This window comes from Podarcis bocagei (assembly GCF_964188305.1).
Source record: "Podarcis bocagei genome assembly, chromosome: 1".
Classification (NCBI taxonomy): domain Eukaryota; kingdom Metazoa; phylum Chordata; class Lepidosauria; order Squamata; family Lacertidae; genus Podarcis; species Podarcis bocagei.
In genome coordinates, this window is record NC_138125.1 from 15,738,364 (window position 1) to 15,744,948 (window position 6,585).

General features: G+C 52.0%; 1 protein-coding gene across 1 annotated transcript in view; it reads right to left on the bottom strand.

Moving 5' to 3' along the window:
- LBHD2 (LBH domain containing 2) overlaps positions 1-6,270 on the bottom strand; it is a 59,436-nt gene extending 53,166 nt beyond the window's left edge. Inside the window, exon 1 of the mRNA XM_081194891.1 lies at positions 5,993-6,270. The gene's annotated coding sequence lies outside the window, so the exon portion shown is untranslated. The remainder of the gene's footprint in view (positions 1-5,992) is intronic.
- Between the last annotated feature and the right edge of the window lie 315 nt (positions 6,271-6,585).

Genomic DNA, 6,585 nt, shown 5'->3' on the forward strand with positions numbered 1-6,585 from the left:
GGAAGCCCCGGTGCAACTGGTGGGGCTCAACTCTGAGCGCCTGACTCCTAGACCGTGCAAACTGCCCCCATCCAGCAACAGAGTTCCACTTTGGCAGCTAGGGGCGAGGCCATTCTCAGCTTGGCTGTGTGGCCACAGCAGGCAGTGCACTGGGCTCGAGGCTGGGGAAAGCAAGGCGCAGTCGGTTTCAAGCACTGCGTGTCTTCACAGATGGGCAGGACCCATCAGTGCCAGCGCTCAAGGTGGCACCTGGCGGGAGCTTCACAGGGGAGGAGAGGAGTGAACAGAGCTCCCTGCCAGCAGCAGCAGCAGCAACAGCAGTGTCAGGCAGTGCCTGGCTGGGCCACTGAGACCAGCTAGAGAGGCTGAGAGCGGGCGCTACAAACTCGCAGGTTGCACTGGCGATGCTGGGGGGCACTATCGCTGCTCCATCACTTCCTCCTCCTGGCAGGCTCCTGCCATCGCCGCTGCTTCCTTAGCAGCCCACTAGAGGGCCCTGGAGCACAGCCTGGTGAGCCTTGGCAAAGCAGGGACCAAATGGGAAGCCGGGCAAAAAACACACACGTTCCCTTCATCCGTCCGTCCACCACCCCCCCCCCCGGGCTCTTGAGCAAAACTGGGGTGGGGGCTTTTGAAAGAGTGAACTGAGATGGAATGTGGGGGGATCAAGAGAGAGAGAGATTTCTAGTATAATAATAATAATAATAATAATAATAATAATAATAATAATAATAATAATAATACAGTAATAATATTTTGGTAGCTTCTAGTTTAGGAGCCACTTCTGCACCATGCAAATGCATCAATCAGCATTATATACATATACATATACATATACATATACATATACATATACATATACATATACATATACATATACATATACATACATACTGCATGTTGCAGGTGGCAATTTAGTGCCACAGCCACAAACGAGGAGCGCCCCCCGCCCCGTGAGTTCACAATGGGGGTAGAGGGATGGGGGCGGCAATGCTGCTTTTACCACCTGCGGCAAGATTTACAGCTCTGCCCCTGGCCAAGTACCCCTGCAAACTCAGAGGTTGTTCAGAGAAGCAGAAACATCAGAGTCACGGTGTGGAATTTCCAAAGACATGAACTGAGAACACAGAGCGAGCCAAAGCAAGAAACTCAAGAGAAGTAAAAGCTTCAGGTTTCTCACATTCCTAACATCCAAAGATCCATCTTTTAAACACTGCTGTCATTCATCAAGGATGTTTGGGCAGCACATTTTCTCGATGCAACAACAGAGACTTTTTTCCAGAGCAACCACCATTATTGCCAAACATTTTGCTTAATATTCTCTCCCACTGCCACCACCCCCCTCCCAAAAAAAAAATCACTCCTTGCACATCATTTCTTGCTGGCAGTACATTCTAACAAATGCAATGCACGCACCCCTCCTCATTTTGTGGAATGGCGGTGGCGAACATACTTGTCATGCACTTGCAGGCACTTTGGTACAGGTGGGAAAGATGAGCTCTGAAACCCTAGAGAATGGCTGCCAGCCAGAGTGGACACTACTGGCCTGGAACAGGGATAGGAAAACTCAGCCCTCCTGATGTTTTGGGACTACAGCTCCCATCATCTCTAACAGGTCAGGGCTGATGGGAATTGTAGTCTCAAAACATCTGGAGGGCCGCGTTTGCATATGCCTGGCCTAGCTGGACCGAACGCTCTGGCTTGGTGTAAGGGAGTTTTATGTGCTTGTATTTGTTCTTTCAGATATTATGTGCTCAAGGTACACAAGCACTTACAGGAAGGAGCACAATGCCTTTTCCAAGCAGCCGTAATACAATGCACAGGAATCTGCGCCCACTCATTTTCTGCTTTCACAAGGCTAAGGAAGAGGCGGGTGTGCAATTTGCAAAGTACCAATGCTAAACAATGGCTCAAAAAAGATGCGGCTGGAAGGATGCTACTAGCAGCATCCCTAACTTTTACACCAGCCTTCGCCAGCCAGGTGTTCTCCACGTTTGTTTTTTAGGCTACGCTGTGGCTGTGCTGGTTGGGACTGAAAGATTTATACAGCCTGGAGTTGAAGCCAAATGCCCTACAGGGTTGCTGAAAGCTGTTTTACATGTTCCCCTGTCACCATCCTTGGCCTTAAACCTGAAAGACGTGGTACCAGGATCTGCCACATCGCACTGTGAACTATTTCACCCACATACATTTTTAGGTGCTTGCACTGAAACCGAATGTGCCTGAGAGCAAAACACTACACTTGCGTACAAACCCATAAATCACACAAATACAGAGAATCAGAATTGGAATTGAGGGTCGCTTTTGGGTATGTTCAGCAGCCAGCCTGGCTTTGCAACTGCAGAACGCGTTCCAATAGTTCTGTAGGCAAATCCTTCGCTTTGAGACTTGGTTCGCCTTCTGAGGGCTCCTGGGCTTGGACATGCAAGACAAGCTGATAATTATAGTTGCAACTTCTCTGTGCTCAGTTTGCAAGTACTATGCAAACTATCAATAATGGCAAATTGGAGACATGCAATTATTTCACTGATGTTCACGCAGACAGCAGTTGCTTGCTCCGACACTTACAGAAGCCAGTTTGCTATTACCGTCATTTTTGTTCCCTTTTGGGTTGTCTGTTGCAAATCTTTACCATTTCTCTCTTTCCGCTTCATGCAACACACAGGATGTTTCGTGACTGAGGGCGAAAAGCTGCAGGTTGTAGATTAGACTACGATTCCATATACCCATCTTATTTCTACAAATAAAAGGTTGCACTCAAAAACTGGAGCTAGGAGTCACAAGTGGTTTCATTTTTCCTCTCTCCTCTGTGCTGCAGGCTGCAATCCTAAACATACTTTTCTGGGACTAAGCCCTGTTGAGCTAAATTCTATTTGCTTCTGAATAGGCATGTATTGGACAGCACTGCCAGTTCCCGGCTGGCGATGCCGCGTGCCAATGAATTCTTCTTAGCAAACTGACGCTGAAATCTTAACTTTCTCCTTTCACCACTGCTGTACATAAGACACAAACCCCTATGATAGACCAGAGGAAAGCATCGCCCTGGTTTAACTTCTGGGAAAGTAAGCGCTAGGAGAAGGGAAATTACCAGATCCTCCGATTTAACTCCCCAAAGAAAATCCTCGACCACAAAAATGATCCTAACTCACAGGTTTAACAGCTACTGTTGTTCTGATTCCATCATGCATGTGTGGTGCTAGTTCTGCTGTTGATACTTAACCTTGGTTCTTTACCAATTTCCTTCATATCCTCTCCACTTATTCCTCTCCCCCCCCCCCCACCCTGGCTCAGTCTTGGCATTCTGCACTCTCGGGCTGCACCTCTTCCTTCTGCCAACGATCTGTGCTTGCCAAAACGGTAAGTGTTTGACTTCCCTGGGCATAGCTCAGTTGGTTAGAGTGCGGTGCCGATAACGCCAAGGTTGCAGGTTTGATCCCCATGTGGGACAACTGCATATTCCTGCATTGTGGGGGGCTGGACTAAATGATCCTTGGGATCCCTTCCAATTCTATGACTTTTTGGATCTACTCCCCCCCCCCTTTATTCTTACATTCACCAACTTGAGCCGGGTGCAAAAGATATATAGGTTAGCGTACAAACCCCGTTTATTCTGCATCCATGGATCTCCCAGTGCTGTTTGGGAAGCATAGCTCAGTCATTATGAGCATGAGACACATAATCTCAGGGTTCTGGGTTCGAATGTCAGGCAAAAGATTCCTGCATTGCAGGGGGTTGGACAAAATGACCCTTGGGGGTCCCTTCTAGTGTTTTGACACACTCCCCACCCTACCCTTTAAACCAGCTTCAATCCAAATTAAGAAAATGTCCCAACTGCCTCTGAACACCTTCCGGAGCTCAGGAACAAGTTTTGGGAACCAGAACTAAAGAGGGCTCACTCGTCCTTTTGCACAAAAGTCACAATCCCGCTCCCGTTTGCTCCTCTGAGCACTTCCGGACGAAGGGTGGCTATTTAAGGAGCATTCCTTCTGATTTGTTTGTGCAGAGGTAAGAGGACCCATGGCGTCAAAGTTCCCTCCCGCGTGCCAGTAAATGTTCCCATCACTTTCCTTATCGCAAGAAGCCTGATCTGTTCAGGAAAGCAGATCTGTTGCACAAGACTTCCTAATCAACACCCATGGTGAGACCTGGATTTGCCAGTATATGGCTGAATCCCACCCAAAAATAGCAGCCAGTCCAGAAGAGCTCTTTGTTTCTTTAAAGGGGAAAAGGGCACCTTCTTTTTCCTGCTGTTGCTGATGTTAATCAGTCGAAACTCAGCAGCCCTTGACAATCTACTGCAAAACACGCAGAGATCTCCCAGTACAGCCCAATCTACCTTCTGCCCAGCCCTGGAGTAGGGACAGCTGGAAGGGTGGGGGCTTGCTTGGGTTTAAAGGCATTTGCTGAGAAAGCTCCAGGTTAGCTCTCCTGAACCTATGCACAGTTCTCTACACAGTTCCTTCAAATTTCTGCACACTTTCCTTACATCAGCCCAGACTCAGCACTCTCCCTTGTGCTCCCCAGTCACCTGCCCCTGTGCTTGCTCTGAAACAGAGGTTTGGATGCCCACCCCCCGCCTCCATCCTGAATGCTGTAGTTGAGATTCCTGCACTGCAGGGGGTTGGACTAGATGTCCTTCAGAGGTCCCTTCCAACTCTACAATTCTCTGATTCTTCTGCTTCTACCTCATCCTTTCCACTGCCTCACCTCTGTTCCTTCCACCCCTCAAGCCGCCATCCAAAGCATGCTTTCTTGGAAGACAGTCCCGGTAAAATCGACAGGGCTTACTTTGGAGTAAATGTGGCTTACAGCCTACTCTTTTTGCTCCCCATCTCTGCTTTTTCCTTCTGCACTGTGACACTTCCACACGCCCCTGCTCCAAAGGCCACTGCCAGAGAGAGCCAACAGCGCAGGGTTGTTGTTGCTGCTGCTGCTGCTGTTTTTAAAGGGCCAGACAATCACCTGCAGGTAACATTATCAGAGACAGGTGAACCAGAATACCCATATCTAGACAAAGGATAGCTCTGGCTACAGCTCTTGCCCCTGTGTCCTGCCTATGAGCTTCCCAGGAGCAAATGTTGGGAGACCCCCGACACTGGATCAGGCAGGGGGATCATTATATCATACCCGCCTTACAGCGAGTCACATCTAGCTAAGTATCACCTACACTGGCTGGCAGCAGCTCTCCGGGGTCTCAGGCAGGCTTCTCTCCAAGCCCCCCCCCCCCCTGGAGATGCTGAGGAATGAATCTGGGACCTTCTGCATGCCAAGCACCAGAGGAACTCACAGGAACTCAGTGCCGGCACCTCTCAGGTGGGTACCACCGCCATTCTAAGAGAACAAGGGTGATTGCATTCATGGTGAGTTTTAGAGAAAAATAGCACTGGTAGGCACAGCTACCGCTTTGCCCTCCAGCTATGTCTGCATAGCTCAGTTGGTTAGAGCATGGGGCTGATAATGCCAAGGTTGCAGGTTCGATCCCCATATGGGACAACTGCATATTCTTGCACTGCAGTGGGTTGGTCTAGATGACCCTCAGGGTCCCTTCCAACTCTATGAATTCTATGAATGCCTCTTTTCCTGCCTCCTTTCCAGCCCCTCAACTGTAACCCGCTTCTTCCTGCCCCGCTCGTCGTGCCTCCGGATCCGCAGCTGTCAACTTTTCCCTTTTCTTGCGAGGAATCCTATTAGGAATAAGGGAATTTCCCTTTAAAAAAGGGAGACGTTGGCAGCTATGCGGATCCCTCCCTGCCTCCTGCCTCCCCCTGCCTCGGGTCCCAGCACCCTTTCCCTCCCGGCCCCCCTTGTCCCCCTCCCTTGCCCCTCCCCACCGCTCCCCCTTCTCCCTGTGCCCCCGGGAGCCGGGACGGCATCCTTCCTTCGAACCGGCCACCCCGATCCCCTTTTCCTGGGGCGGGGAGAGACGCGGGAAACCAGCACGTCTCCGCTGTCCTGGCAAGTCCGGCGCAATCCACGCGGCTCTTGCGCTTACCTGTCCGCGGCGCAAAGATCCGAGGCGCTGCCGCTGCCGCTGCCGCCGCCGCCGTCGCAGCTGCGGCTTCTCCTCCTCCGCGCGCGCGCAGCCGAGGCGGAAAGAATCGGCCAGGCAGCTTTAGGAGGCGCGGGGCGGCGATCCAAGCGCGGGGCGCGCAGCCTTCCGGAGCAGCGAAGCCAGCGGGAGACGACGACTCAGCACGCGCAGCACCGGGCACCGCGCAAAGCTGGCAGCCGCTGCGCCTCGATCGTGGCACGCGAAGCAGCGCGGAGACTTCCAGGAAAGGGGGCGGAGTGGAGAGCTGGGGCGGAGGAGAGACGAGCAAACCCCACCCTCGGGCTGGGGTGGGGGGAGAGCTGTGCGCGGCGGCGAGCCCTCGGGCGAGCGGCAGCCCCACGTCGGGGTTGGGTTCCTCCCTTGGCGATCCCGGCGCGCCCTCTTCCTCTCCACCCGACGCCGTCTCTTGCCGGGCGCTTCGTAGCGAGTGCGGACGAGGCTGCTGGGGTTGGCGAAGTTCCCCGACGCTGGAGACTGGAAGAAGGCATCCACGCCCCTCTCTCTCCGGGAGCACAGCGCTCTGGCGGCCTTAC